The sequence below is a fragment of the Schistocerca cancellata genome, chromosome 8 (genome assembly GCF_023864275.1).
Source record: "Schistocerca cancellata isolate TAMUIC-IGC-003103 chromosome 8, iqSchCanc2.1, whole genome shotgun sequence".
NCBI classification, from domain to species: domain Eukaryota; kingdom Metazoa; phylum Arthropoda; class Insecta; order Orthoptera; family Acrididae; genus Schistocerca; species Schistocerca cancellata.
The window spans coordinates 353,463,627-353,479,996 of NC_064633.1; positions in this window are offsets into that span (position 1 = coordinate 353,463,627).

Sequence of the window (16,370 nt, forward strand, 5' to 3'; positions counted from 1 at the left end):
AATCGGCCTTGTCGTCCCTGAAGGAACCTTCGGGCAGTGACGTCACGCAGAAAGGAACCGTTTAACAGAATACGGAGAATAACAGTCCAGTGTTTCAGGCAACGAGCGGTGGATCGTAGGGGTAGACGTCATCAGATGGATGTAACAACCAAGCAATAATAACGTGGACTATTTTTAGTCCTTGTAGGCTTGCTGGGTTCTTAAAAATTCATTTGTTTCTGCCATTGTATTTCTTACTTTTGAAGTGATCTTCATCGATCTTAGAGAGCGAGGACTGAGTAGATAACCTTGTAGAATACGGGATCAAATAGCTTGTACCAATCATCCAAATGCTGGATCCCCATTCCATAGGAGCGGCTTTAAAGCCGCCGTACGGCCATCCATTGCTAATTTTCTCTCCTTTCTACATCACGAGACGAATTCTGGTTCAAATGGCTCTGAGCACAATGGGACTTAACTGCTGTGGTCATCAGTCCCCTAGAACTTAGAACTACTTAAACCTAACTAACTTAATGGCATCACACACATCCATGCCCGAGGCAGGATTCGAACCTGCGGGCGTAGCGGTCACGCGGTTCCAGACTGTAGCGCCTAGAACCGCACGGCCACTCAGGCCGGCTGACGAATTCTAGCGTGCTTTCTGAAACAAGAGGTCACCGGTCTCCACATCGATCCTGGACCAACCTTGGCTTTTAACTCGCCTCTAATGAGGACGGTAAAGGTGGCTTCACAAAAATTATTCCTCGTAGTTCGAGAAAGCCGAGTAAGTTTCGCCAGTCAACTCACTAGCTCAGTAGAACGAAGAACTTCTCATTTTTACTGTCTGTCAGAGAGTAACAAAATTTAATACCACTTCTTAAACTGGCGGAGAGTCTTTCATACCGTTTCCCTTTGTCCCGGTCTCATTCCCTTTGCGGCCAATGTTTCTCGTCTGTCGCCATTTAAAAACCGGGACTGCGGAACGTCAAGAAGTTTTTTGAAACATTGCCCAGGAAATCCAGTTGGGAACTTTTGTTCTTGGTCCGTTTCTTCTGCAGATGGTGGAAATGGAGCGGAAAACTATATGGGGCAGCTACTTCGAGAGACGAGCGCCGGTCTGCGGCAGAAAAATGCCACGGCCGGGCTTACGGAACAAACGGCGCCCTGAAAGTGCCGGCGCGATAAACGGCCGAAACCACTCACGGCGGGCTGGTCCTAACGGCCGGTCTGCGGCTTGCGCCGGCGGCCGGAAGGGGCGCCTAATCCAATCAGGCCCTGTAAGCACTCGTGTCTCCGCCGCGTTGAATTTGGGCTACAGGCGTCTACCCGGCTACTTCTGCGGCCTGCTCTCTTTCCGGCGGCAACGTCAATTATTCAACAGTTCCTTAGCTGAAACTGCCGAAGTAAATTGCACTGAATCGTCGGACAATAATGATAACTGCCTACATAAGGGCTCGGTACATGATCAAAAAATCTGTCGAAATTTACTATTTTTTCCAAATATTTTACTGTATATGAGTATTTTTGACGTGTTTGAGAGAAATTTTGTTTGAGGGCAGGCTTTACAGGATGGCGGACGTCGTTACAGTTGAGGAATCGCATTTTTAACGAAAAAGAATTTTATTTCAATTTATATCACTGCATTGTGAGTTTCCACAACTATGCAAACTGCAGTCGAGGATAGAACCATCAGTTACCAGAATGGTGGAAATATTACGTCTTTCCAGCCCACACAGGTTGTCTCAGGAGGAACTGTCAATATTTATGGATATGACAGGAACAATCTTTCGAAGCAAAAAGGTCTAATAAACATGGACTCTAAAATGTATGCGATAAGAATTATGAGCACTTCGATACTGTGATACAAATTTACTTTGGTTGCCCTGTTTTGGGAGGGGGTAGTATGTACCATAACAAGAAAAACTTGAGATGTAAAACCTTAAGAGCTATGAGCTCGTGTGCAGTAGAAGAGATGTTTTCCATATTAGAGAAGATAAACAAGTGCTCATGGCTCTTAAGGTATGCTCTACACAGTCCTTGTTAACCAGGCATTCTTGCTTCGAATGATCGTTCTGTCATATCCGTGAATATTGTCAGTTTCTCCAGGGACACTCTGTACATTGCGCATTAAGAGAAAATTCAGTATGCACATTATGCAAGCGAGGATGGAGTAAAATAATCCTGACCATCTACGGACGATGTATCTGTTCCCGCTTTATGATAGTTTTAGTGAATTATAATTATAGGAGCAGGAAGAGGAAAATAAATGTTCACCTACATGTGTCTTCTGTTTTACTGTGAGTTAGAAGTTTGGCAGCCCGTTCGGAAAAGTTAATGTAATCACCAGCTTCTGAGTACAGTATTTCCCTTCACAGGTTTTCATGAATATATTTCTAGTTAAATTTCAACCATTCCCTGGACCAGCGTCTTTTTTCGCTGAAGTCAATGAAAGGAGTGCTTTGTCTGCATTGGAAGTCTTCCAATTAGTGTTAAAACAGTTCGCAACACCAACAATGTCTGCATCAGAAGTGAAATTTATTTCGCAAACTTTGTTGGTGCATGTTTGGACTACTCTGGGTTGGTCTTTCTTTTCATTTGAAGAAATAAAAGAAGCTTATCTGACATTTTGAGTCTTCGAGATTGTGGTGCAGTTAGTGAATCCAAGGAATCTGTGAGAAGGGTAGTAATGTGAAGTAATTACGACCACGAAAATAGCAACTTAACTAAATGACTTTATTTGCAGCCCTGGTACACAAAGCGTAGCAAATTGCTGAAGGAGCCAAAACAAAATGGCACACGTCATTTATGAATGGAATATCCTGGGGTATTTTATCCGAATATGAAGCGGAACAACCACGCAAAACTCCATGCTGAGTTAGAGGCAATGTATAGAAACAACGCGCCATCGTAACAGACAGTGGGTAAGTGGGGCAGACTTTCACTTTTCCTTCGAACAAGTCTGTTTGACGAAACGCCACTCCATCTCTTTGGGAAGAACTGCGAATCGCGAGAGTTATTGAGACCATGTTGCTCCAAGACAGGCGTACAACAACAGAGGCAATAACGCGAAAAATGATAAATTAGTCATGGATCAGTTTTCATCTTACATGACGTTCTGAGCACGGCAAACCTCAATGGCTGAGGATATCCAAGACTGCTCACAAACAATCAAAATATCCGTGACAGGCCAATCCAGATGACAGCCTTATCCCAATGGACGTGAAGTGGGTATATCACTGTAACCAAGAGACGTAGGTACATATCATGCATTGGAAACTTTTGACATCAACACCGACGGAAAAGGCCAAGACCCATAATTGGGCAAGGTTATGCTGAGTAAGTTTTCGGATGTATCGTGGTTCACTGGTGCGGTACTAGCAGATTGTTTTCATAAGAAGAAACCGTCAGAGAAGTATACTATCGAAATATTCTGATGAACTTGCGGTAGGTCGTCATGATAAGTTGGATGCTGTCAGAGAGTGTGTTTTGGTTCCAAAACACAGATACTATGACCGTGGTCTGCGCGAACTCATCCAGAGCTGGAAAAATAAATTCACATTGAATGGTGAAGAGAAGGCGTAGCACCAACACCATGTTTCGATATCACACCCTAACATTTCCTTGGGGATAATTAAAGACGTACGAGTGTTACTGATCCTCGCATTTTCGATACTAAACCTATTGCGTTCCGTATCATGACAAGAAAGTAAGAATTCGTTGCCAAATTTTTTACCCACCTTAGAAGCGTACGATGCGCAACAACCAGGATGTGGCCCTTATCAATTATTCCTGAGAGACTTATTTAAGAGCTGGGCTGAAATGTGTCATGCGTTTCACAATTGACGAATTTCTTTTCTGAAAACATTGTAAATGTCTATTTATGATCCGTAACGTTACGTTGCGATGAAATCACCTGTTCTCAAATATGATCTTTGATACTGCCTTTTTCATCTTTCACACACTTTTTAAAACGAGCCAAGAAATGTCAACACTTTCGATACAACGGGATTATAGGAAGTCTTTTCTGCAATAAACTTACGGTATGACGCTGTGTCAACATTAAGGTCGCAAGAGATGCAGCTGCTACTCATCGTTCGATAGTAATGGAATGAACTGTAACATTTTTCGTCGCAGAGATTTAGGTAAACAAAACAAAGTCTAAATAAAGACAGCTGGACAGAGATTTGTAGCCAGCTTCTTCTGAACATGCGTCCACTGCCTTACCATATGTGCAAATTTCCTTGGGGCTTTTTCTTTTTGCTAAGTCAGAAATTTTACACTGGCGATTATAAAGAAACGGCTTTGCATTATTATCGAGAGAAGCATATTCTCAGCGAGTAAGAGAACACTGTTTACTCTCCGTCACAAGTCCACTAGCATGGGAACGTCCACTTTAACAGAATTCCATCGCTATTTGAAACCGTCCCGTAATGTTGGCAACAGTATGGCTGCCCTCGCCATTAGCTACGGTGTTTATCGGACCTGTCGTTCCCTTTCCCCCTTTTTGTTGTCCTGGTCGAGCCGTGGGCAACTCCTCGGCATACGTGATGTGACTTGTATAAGTAGGGACCGTCGGTTCCTCCCCCCGCCCCCCAACCCCACCCCCTAGGGCGCCACACGTGGTAACACGAAGAACGTGGCTCGCAACCATGATATGAACTCATTCCGATGATCACAGTACTGTAGCGTCATCTTCATCGCGAAAGGTTTCTGTGATGCGCAGATGTTAAGCACCTTACAAATATCTTTCGGCACTGCGATCAGTGGCCAATGTTGTTGCAAGTTCACCCTGTGAGGTACATTAGTTCCCACTGTCTCAATGTGCCAAGGGTAACAATTTACTGCAAATGTAAATTCCATGTAAACTTAATGACGTCTCTTCCTTCGTAATGAATCGGAAACAAACACTCCTCTGAGTAGAGGATTATACGCCTAATTCTTTGTTTGTCCATTCATGATGAAGGAAGAGGCGTCATTAAGGAAATTATTTCAGTATTACCTAAACAATGTTGTCACTACTCTGCTTCAAACTATCGCTGTAATAGTGTCTAATATTATCATCACGTTAAACGAAACTACAGAGTGAACTTACGTCATCCATGACTGGTAAAAGAAAAATGTAAACAAAAAAAGAAAAAAGACTTAAATAACCCTCAGTTTCTGCACAGGTCAGAGTCTTGCTACAGCTATATGTAAATTTCACATACCACGTTACGATGTATGGCGGAAAGTACACTAATGTTCAGACAAAACGGAACACCTTACATGACTGTAGGAAGGACGTTCATATACACAGGTTATGCACATTAGTACGTTCCGCAGAAATAATTAGCATTTGAACCATGTCGGCCCATGGGTTCAAGGTCAACATCGACATTGCGGCGCTGTACCAAACGTGTCTGTGGCTCTCGTTTTCGCTATAAATCGAAGATAACAGACCAGTGTGACTAGAGCAGATGTGCAGAATGCCTCGCAGACAGATGTGCGAACCGTACCGTCAAGTCCGTGAGTTTGAAAGAGGGAGCATTAATGGCACGAGAGAATGTGATGCATCTATTCAGGAAATTGCTGCTCGTATGGGAAATAGTGATGAAGAGTAGCCTGAAGTTTAAGACATTAGTCAGGAAAAATCAATACGCAAAGAAGTTGGATACGGAAGTACTAAGGAATGACGAGATACGCTTGAAGTTTTTTAAAACTATAAATAAAGCAATACAGAATGGCTCAGTAACCAGTACAGTTGAAGAGTAATAGACATCTCTAAAAAGGGCTAGCACAGAAGTTGGAAAGAAAATCGTAGGTACAAATAAGGTAACGGCGAAGAAACCTAGGGTAACAGAAGAAATACTTCATTTGATCGACGAAGGACGTATAAAAATGTTCCGGGAAACTCAGGAATACAGAAATTTCAAGTCGCTGAGGAGTGAAATAAATTGGAAGTTCAGGGAAACTAAGATGAAATGGCTGCTTGAAAAGTGAAGAAATCGATAAAGAAATAATTGTCGGAAGGACAGACTCAACATACAATAAAGTCAAACCTACTTTCGGTGACATTAAAAGCAAGGGTGGTAACCTGAAGACTCCTACTGAAATTCCACTGCTAAATGCAGAGGAGAGAGCGGATAGGTGGAAAGAATACACTGAAAGCCTCGATGACGAAGATTTGCATGATGTGATAGAAGCTGAAACAGGAGTCAGTTTAGAAGAGATAGGGGATCCAGTATCAGAATCAGAATTTAAAAGAGCTTTGGAGGACTTAAAATCAAATAAGGCATAAGGGATGGATAACATTCCCTCAGAATTTCTAAAATCATCGGAGGAAGTGGCAAAAAAGAACTATTAAGGTTGGTGTGTAGAATGTATGAGGCTGGCGACCTACCATCTTACTTTCGAGAAAATATCATCCACACAGTTCCGAAGACTGCAAGAGCTGACAAGAATAATATACAGAAGAATGGAAAAGGAATTCTGGAATGTGCTGATTGGTGATCAGTTTGGTTTTGGAAAAGGTAAAATCACGAGAGAGGCAATTCTGACGTTGCGGTTGATGATGGAAGCGAGACTAAAGAAAAATCAAGACACGTTCATAGGACTTGTCGAACTGGAAAAACCCTCGACAATGTAAAATGATGCAGGATGTTCGAAATTCGACGAAAAATAGGGGTAAGCTACAGGGAGAGACGGTTAATATACAAGACGTACAAAATGTAAGATGGAACAATAAGAGTGGACGACCAAGAATGAAGTGCTCGGATTAAAAAGGGTGTAAGACAGGTATGTAGTCTTTCGCCCCTACTGTTCAATCTGTACATCGAAGAAGCAGTGATGGAAATAAAAGAAAGGTTCAGGAGTGGAATTAAAATTCAAGGTGAAAGGATATCAATGATACGCTTAGCTGATGACATTGCTATCCTGAGAGGAAGTGAAGAAGAATTACACGATCTGCCGAACGGAATGAACAATCTAATGAGTGCAGAATATGGAATGACAGTAAATCGAAGAAAGACGAAAGGACTGAGAAGTAGCAGAAATGAGAACAGCGAGAAACCTATCGTCAGGATTGATAGTCATGAAGTAGATGAAGTTAAGATATTCATCTACCTAGGAAGTAAAATAACCAATGACGGACGGAGCAAGGAGTATATCAAAAGTAGACTAGCAAAGGCAAAATGGGATTCGTTGCCAAGAGAAGTCTACTAGTATCAAACTTAGGCCTTAATTTGAGGAAAAACTTTCTGAGAACGTACATCTGTAGTACAGCATTGTATGGTAGTGAAACATGGACTGGAAAAACCGGAACAGATGGGAATCGAAGCGTTGAGATGTGGTGCTACAGAAGAATGTCGAAAATCAGGTCGACTGATAAGGTAATGAATGAGGAGGTTCTGTGTAGAATCGGAGAGGAAAGGAGTATGTGGAAAACACTGATAAGGAGAAGGGACAGGACGATAGGACATCTATTAAGACATTAAGACATGAGGGAATTTCCATGGTAATAGAGGGATATGTAGAGGGCAAAAACTGTACAGGAAGACAGAGGTTGGAATACATCCAGAAAATAATTGAGGATATAGGTTGCAAGTGCTACTCTGAGATGAAAAGGTTGGCACAGGAGGGGAATTTGTGGCGGGCCGCATCAAACCAATAAGAAGACTGACGTCCCAAAAAAAGAAAAAAAAGGGACGATGTGTTCCAGCAGTGCAACGGGTATGTACAGAATGGGTCATGGTTCACGGAAGGCAATATAATACGACGAGGATCAGGTCGTATCACCGACATTGCCACGAGAAGATCGACACCTCATGCGAATGGCATTACAGGACAGATTTGTGTCCTCCTCGGCTCTGGCACAAAAGTTTAATATATCGTACACTATCAGGGGTGACAGTCTGTCGTCTTTTATTACGGCATGGGATATGTGCGCCTCGTCCACTTCTCCGCCTACCTTTTACGAGTGTGCAGAAACGTGGTAGACAGCAGTGGTGTATGGGACGTCTTCACTCGGTATAGGAAAGGCATCAGATAGTGTTTTCTGACGAAACCAGGTTCCATTTGTTTGAAAAAAAATGGTTCAAATGGCTCTGAGCACTATGGGACTTAACATCGATGGTCATCAGTCCCCTAGAACTTAGAACTACTTAAACCTAACTAACCTAAGGACAGCACACAACACCCAGCCATCACGAGGCAGAGAAAATCCCTGACCCCGCCGGGAATCGAGCCCGGGAACCCGGGCGTGGGAAGCGAGAACGCTACCGCACGACCACGAGATGCGGGCATTTGTTTGAAAATGATGGCCGCATTTTGGTTCTTCGCAGATAGTGGGAGTGGCACCACAGTAACTGCATTCACATAAGACATACAGTGCCAAATCAAGGTCTTAAGGTGTGGGATGATACTGGATACAACCACAAATCTTAGGTAATGCGCGTGCAGAGCACTGTGACCAGTGTGACCTACAAGAATGACTTCCTGCGACTCGTAGCTATACCTTTCCTGCACAACACCCAAGACGCTATTTTTCAGCAAGACAATGCTCGACCATATATTGCTGGTGAACGCTTGTCTTCTTGATGTCACAGGATGTCAGCCTTTTTCCCTTGCACGCCAGATCACCACACTTGTCGCCAATCGAAAATGTGTGGAATATGGTGAAACGATGGGTGTGGGGCTCGACCCATTGCCAACCACCACAGATGAACTATGGAACCAGGTGAATGCAGCATGGATGGCTCGACTACAGGACGCCATTCGCGCCTTATACGCGTCGATGCCATCACATATGGAACAAGTTATCAGGGCTCATGGTGGAACCTGTGCCTACTAGGCAACAGGACACATGTTAAACCGAGCTGATTGAAACGTTAATCATTTCTTCAGAGTACCACTACAATTTCCCCCATTTCCTGTTGTAACCGCTTAAGGTGAACGGGAAGACCTTCTGTAGGTAAGCTATCGGCTGAGTTCAAATTTCTGTAATTTTCCCGTCGTGGTCTAACAGAGAGATGTTTTTGGAGGAAGTATTATATTAACTGACTCTTCTTGGAACGTATGCCGTTGGAGTCTTAACAGTAATCAAGCATAAGGCCCCTGTGTTGTAACATCTGTCATTGGAGTGCTACGGAGGAACCCATGATGAAAGACGTCAACCATCTTCATATGTCTGTTTCTATTAACAAAACGCAGTAATAGATCTTGGACTAATGAACAACAACAGAAACGACAGAACAGTTTCCTACGTTACTTCTTTCCTGAATGAGTTAGGTATCTTCGCGATTTTTTTAGTACTGAATCTGTAATAACGCTTCAACTGCTGAAGTCGAAATCACGCGACTGAGTCACATTTAGTCAGTACCTTACATTTACTGTCTGGCCACACGGCGCATGATTATCGAATAACCGTTTGTCGGTGGCTGCGGCGTAACGTGTCAGAATACGAATCCTCAAGGTTTTTAATTCGATCCGAGGTCAGTCCTACGATTTTTACCTACCACTCACCATTTATTTTATTTCTGTAATTGTGTGTCAATGTGAAAAATTCCGACTGGTTTCGCGGTTCGGAGCTGTCGTTAAACTGTGTCCTCCACACAGACGGATCGTAGCTCAGATGCCCGATGAAAGCGAAGACATACCAACACCTATAAGACCATGCATAGGAAAGAAGTCTGGTGTCAAACCACCACCTCACGGGTTGATGCCAGGGTCACCTTTCATTTGAATTTCAATAACTAGTCAGCGCAACGTGCGTGTAAATAAGTATTTTCTGACAAACTGGCTGCTAAACACGTAAGTCGATCGCCAATTGCAAGACTTCATATTGCCGACATACGTACAAGAAGCCATCCCGTATGGCAAGGGATACACCATAATATCGTGCCGGACATCCTTTTTGACGGCATAATACAGAAACTGGACATGGTATGCATTGAAAAAGTTATTAGAAGTCCCCTGCCGAAACACTGAGCCTTGGAGCCTCTATAGGGGTCCATAATTTTTTCGAAAGTGTTGCCGGTCCAGGATGTCATGCACGATATGGTCTTCCGATTATGTCCTATAAATGATCGATAGGATTCATGTTGGGCGATCTGCGTAGCCAGATTATTCTCTCAAATTGTCAAGAATGTTCTTCAAACCAGTCGAGAAAATTTGTAGCCCAGTGACATGACATCGTTGTTTTGGAACATGAAGTCCATGAATGGCCGCAAATGGTCTCCAAGTAGCTAACGTAACCACTTCCAGTCAATGACCTGATTGGTTGGAACAGAGGACCAAACACATTCCATGTAAATACAGCCCACACCACTATGGAGCCCATACCATCTTGCACAGTGCCCTGATGACCACTTGGATCCATGGCTTCGTAGGATCTACGTCACATTCGAACCCTACAATCGGCTCTTACCACCTGAAATCGGGACTCATCTGACTAGGCTACTAGTTTCTTGTCGTCTAAGGTCGAACCGATATGATCCGTAGCCCAGGTGAGGCACCGTAGGCGATGTCGTGCTCTTAGCTAGTCTGCTGCCATATCCCATTATCGCCAAATTTCGCATCACTTCCCAAATGGATACGTTTGTCGTACGTCTACATCGTACCCCTTGCTGTTTTGCATGGCATTATTACAGCACAGGCCTACACTGATGTTTTAGCACCTTCTTGCTTACCACTGTTGAAGAGCAATTCGGGGATGGCGACTGCATCTTTCAACACGGTCGAGCACCTGTTCATAATGTACGGCCTTTCGCGGGGTGGTTACATGACGATAACATCCCTGTAATGGACTAGCCTGCACACAGTCCTCACCTGAATCCTACAGGACACTTTTGGGATGTTTTGGAACGCCGACTTCGTGCCAAGCCTCACCAACCGACATCGATACCTCTCCTCAGTGCAGCAGTTCGTGAAGAATTACCCCGGAAACCTTCCAACAACTAACTGAACGTGTGACTGCGATAGTGGAAGCTGTCATCAAGGCTAAGGGTGCGTCAACATCATATTGAATTGCAGCATTACCGATGATGGTGGGCACGAACTTGTAAGTCATTTTCAGCCAGGTGTCCGGATACTTTTGATCATATAGTGTATGTGCATATCGCTATCCCATGACCATCTTTTTTCTTCAACTCAGTGTAGATCACGTTTCTGTCTGTCTGTCTGTTCGGCATAAATTTTGCAGTTGGTTTTAAATTAACATATTGATGAGCTACAGACATGAAATTTTCAACATAGCTCAGAACTAGCTGACAATGTAATGATATGGGAGTCAGAACCACCTGCTTACTATACGGTAGGGGTGTTGTTGTTGTGGTCTTCAGTCCAGAGACTGGTTTCATGCAGCTCTCCATACTAATCTATCCTATGCAAGCTTCTTCATCTCCCAGTACCTACTGCAACCTACATCCTTCTGAATCTGTTTAGTGTATTCATCTTTTGGTCTCCCTCTGCGGTTTTTACCCTCCACGCTTCCCTCCAATACTAAATTGGTGATCCCTTGATGTCTCAGAATATGCCCTACCAACCGATCCCTTCTTCTAGTCAAGTTGTGCCACAAACTCCTCTTCTCTCCAATTCTATTCAATACCTCCTCATTAGTTATGTGATCTACCCATGTAGTCTTCAGCATTCTTCTGTAACACCACATTTCGAAAGCTTCTACTCTTTTCTTGTCTAAACTATTTACTGTCCGCGTTTCACTTCCATACAAGGCTACACTCCATACAAATACTTTCAGAAACGACTTCCTGACACTTAAATTTATACGCGATGTCAACAAATTTCTCTTCTTCTGAAACGCTTTCCTTATCATTTCCAGTCTACATTTTATATCCTCTCTACTTCGACCATCATCAGCTATTTTGCTCCCCAAGTAGAAAAACTCATTTACTACTTTAAGCGTCTCATTTCCTAATCTAATTCCCGCAGCATCACCCGATTTAATTCGACTACATTCCATTATATCCGTTTTGCTTTTCTTGATATTCATCTTATATCATCCTTTCAAGACACTGTCCATTCCGTTCAGCTGCTCTTCAACGTCGTTTGCTGTCTCTGACAGACTTACAATGCCCGACCAACAGGCATTACATGCAGTGAGCGAAAATAATAGTGCATTGAGAATGGCTAGCTTCTAGCCGAAATCTAGATCTGCACAATAAAATTTAAAAGGACGACTGATCGCTGCAATCTATAATTTACAAGTCACATTTTTGCTATACTAGATCTATGGTCGTCTACACACCCCGTCGTCGAGATGAACGGTATCTCGAAACATGCCGCGCAACGGACGCAGGATAGTGGGAGCTTCGTTGCGCTATGGGAGACATTCTCCTGCGCTCATATGGGGCCTGTGGTAGTAATCGAAGACACGATGACAGCTGTGACCACCACAACTGCGCACCCTGTATTCTTGATGTGTTCCTCGACGGTGATGTCTTTCGGCAGTATAACTGTCCGTGTCTCTTAGACACAACCACGCTACAGTGGTTTGAGGAGCATTATAGTGAACTCACGTTGATGTCTTCGCGACCAAATTCGTCTGTAGTAGCTAAGTCCTACTGAACCCTTCTGGGTCTCTATCAGGCGCCATCACCACGTACGCAAATCAGCGGTCCGATGTTTACACGAATTGCAAGACCTGTGCGTAGATATGTAATGCCACATACCTTCACGAACCTACCAACAAACTGTCGGATCTCTGATACACGGAATCTGTGATGTATTTCGTTCCAAAGGCTGACGAAAAAGCAGGTGGTCATAAAGGTTTGGCTCATCAGTGTACTCTTCTCAAATTGTGTGAAATCTGCAATATATCATTATTCGCGTACATCAGTATAGGATTATAAGCTAATCATATAACTGGCCTGTTAAGTTAATTAAGGCAATTTAAAATTGTACTTTTGCTTCTTAAAGGTACCACAGTGTTCATGTAATTAAAAATCGCCTGTCTAGTACGTTAAAATTATGCTAATTCCTTATAATCGATTAATATTCCAGCAAATAACATTCATGTTGTTGATGTTTTCACGTACTTCCCTAGAGCTCCTGTCATCCATTTTTGTTGGGGAACAACAACGTGAAACATGGCAAGTCCTTTCAACTCCCCTTTCTTCCACTTCATTTATTGTGTCTAACAGACAATTATAGGCTCCATGGTCAGTGAAACTATTAGAGAGGGTTGAGAGTGGTTGTGGTGTTGCATTTAATGGTATGAAGTCATTAGAAATGGAGGAGCCGAGCGTTTGTTTTGTCACACGGTCATACTTGTGGCAGGTGAGACTTAATGGTGCCAGTTCTGAAGCATGCCAAGTCACTGATATATAGAGAGCGAATGGAGACCTGATCTGGTGACTTAGCAGAGAGGAAGTCGCTGCAGAGGACTCTGCCTAAACCGTGGGAGGTCACTGGCCATAGGATGAGAAAAGTCCTGATAAGGGCCACAGCATATTGTCCCTGAGGCCAGTGAACAAACATTTTACCACTGCCTTCCCCATGCTGCGATAGAATGAGGGACTGGTAATTGTTAGTGGCCAAAGCGTAGCCCATTCCGCCTTATCGGCAGGGTTCCTCATGTTGTTTACTGGGAAGCTTCGTGTAACATGGGTATTAGATCGTCCAGCGAAAATATTTTACTAGAATGGCCGAAATGGGGCAACATCAGGTGGCCGAGGGAGTTGTGGCGGTTTTGTGAGCTGTGGTATTTCCCGCACGTGCAAAAACAGCAGTGTGCTGATTGGGACGCCGACCATGCCTTCAGAAAACGTAACAGCAGATGCCTGTTTGATGCTTCGAGATATGTTAGGATTGGAGGAACAGGTTTTTCCCGTCTGATGGAGGGAGGCTGTACGGTTCACGAATTGATAATCGACTGGCGCAACAGAGTTTTATCAGCTTTCTGTTGGTGGTTTTAGCTTTTGGCTAAAACTCCACGTGGAGGATTTTGCGGCCTAGGATGTAGTGAGCGAGCGGCTGTGAAATCGATCACGAACTACGGATAAGAGTAGCCTATTTCTCTTGGAGAAGAGATTTGGCTTTGGAATCGGAGACGAGCCATGAAGGTGGACCGCGAGAGAAAGGGGGAGACAAGTGTCCGCCATTCGTCTCGATAACAAGGCGTGATGGGACCACATCTCGAGATATCTGCACAATGTGAGCATTTCGCAGCACTGGCATATGGGAATTTTAGAATGAATTTGTCGTACTTCATCATATTGTAACAGAATCTAATAAAAATATAATTAAATTATGAAAAATTAGTAGAACAGAGATGTTACTTAAATAAATAAACGAGAGTGTACATCTATATTTAAAAGCGTGGAATTGTATGTTGTGATACCTGTGGATACAGTCCTAGAATACCATCATTGAGTTCCCAATCGCAGCGTGATGAGACCGGTTTCATATAAAGTATTTTTATACTGAACTGCTCTCTATTATTATTAGTTTTGGTAATCAGTTATGACAGTTCCTTATATCTCTCAGTTTGTCAGAGAGGTGATGACGTATGAATTTCTCGTCGGAGCCTGTGTAGAAGTTTGGTCACCGTGCAGTTGCATGGATTTCATTTCCTTGTTGCAAAATTCTTTGAAATAATTTCTAATACGCATTTCCCACTTCTGTAACTCACTTACTATTTCACTCCATGGAAGTACACAATTTTAACATTAACTTCAGAACAGAACGGGCAATTGCAATTATACATAACACGAGGCGACGTTGCATATCTCCATACTGGCCCGCTAACTGACAACTCACGACTGACAGTCCGTGACGTCTACCTGGGCTCAGCTACCATAAGAATATGAGCTCAGCTCAGATATATACTACTTCAGACTATTGCGTAGACAATTTGTTCTTCAGGTTCAGATAATTATTTCTTGTCATTTATACCTAAGGTCCCATTTCAGTATATTCACAGCAGCAGCACTCGCCGTCCAATTTAAGAGCATCGTGGTTGTCTGTTTCAGCGTACGGTTTCACAGTCATGTCATTCGTATTTATCACAGCCTGCTCACGTAATCCATTTTTTAAAGTCAGAATTAGATACTATAATGTATGTGTTATGTTGAACTATATTCCATTTAATTCATGTCTTTTAGAAATCTGTCGTGTTACTGAACTCTGTCTGTTACTCAAGTAAAAAAGTTCCCTTATTACCTTTATTAATTTCATGTGTGTGGGAAATAATAGGAATAATCTTGGAACAAGATTCCACTTTGTTGTCTTCAATTTCACTACACGGTGCCATATTTCTAGTCATTTAAGTTTAAAACCATTTGTGTATAATTTTCACCACAGTGTCAATGAATGGGTTATTCTGTCTGATAGCGGTACTGCGAGGCAGAAGTTCATTAAAGATGCCCTCATACCCGCCCACCACAGAGACTTGTAGTAAGCGAATGCGAATAATAATGAAGACCACCGTGAGTGTTTGTGAAAATGTCAAGAACAACATGAATGCTGTTGTGTTGGCAGAAGAGCCAACACCGTGTTACTAGTAGAGGCCGAAATGCACGCGGTTTAGCTCACGCAGGCTGGCGTGAGGAGGGAAGAACTATACTGACGTGAGGTCTGGAACATGACAAGGAATTAGAATTCAGAAAGCTGACGTAATTAGTTTGATACTTAACTTTAATCCATTAATGATGAACGTCGCACTTTACGGTAGATGATTCACAATATTATCAGTTCAGAATACATTCTTGAAGAATATGGCGCCTTGCTAGGTCGTAGCAAATGATGTAGGCGAAGGCTATGCTAAACTGTCGTCTCTGCAAATGAGGGCGTATGTAGTCAGTGAACCATCGTTAGCAAAGTCGGTTGTACAACTGGGGCCAGTGCTAGGGAGTCTCTCTAGACTCGACCTGCCGTGTGGCGGCGCTCGGTCTGCAATCACTGATAGTGGCGACACGCGGGTCCGACGTATATTAACGGACCGCGGCCTTTTTGAAGGCTACCACCTAGCAAGTGTGGTGTCTGGCGGTGACACCACAAATGCTGTTCATCGGAGAAAGACGTTATAAACAAATGTTCCAGTTGGTCATTTCACTGCATCTCTCGTGTAAACCTACGTAAATGTTTTCTGATAAAAGCATGCAGCCTTATGACGAGAAGTGTATAAAACCGAAACCCGTAACGGCTCATTTTTTAATAAAAGAATTAAAGCTGAACCATAATTTGACTGGATGCTGCAGTATGCTATAAGCGTTATGTATCATAATTGTCATTATTTTCGTTATTTGAACAAAAAGCTTTCTCATATAAATTTTACAATTAAATTTACTAATTGTACGATCGTCTGAAATTAAAGTGTTTCTAAAACTTACGATAGAGTTCCAAGTGGAACGTAGAGAGCTACCTACATTTTACTTCTTTTAGTGTTTCAGCACAAAGAG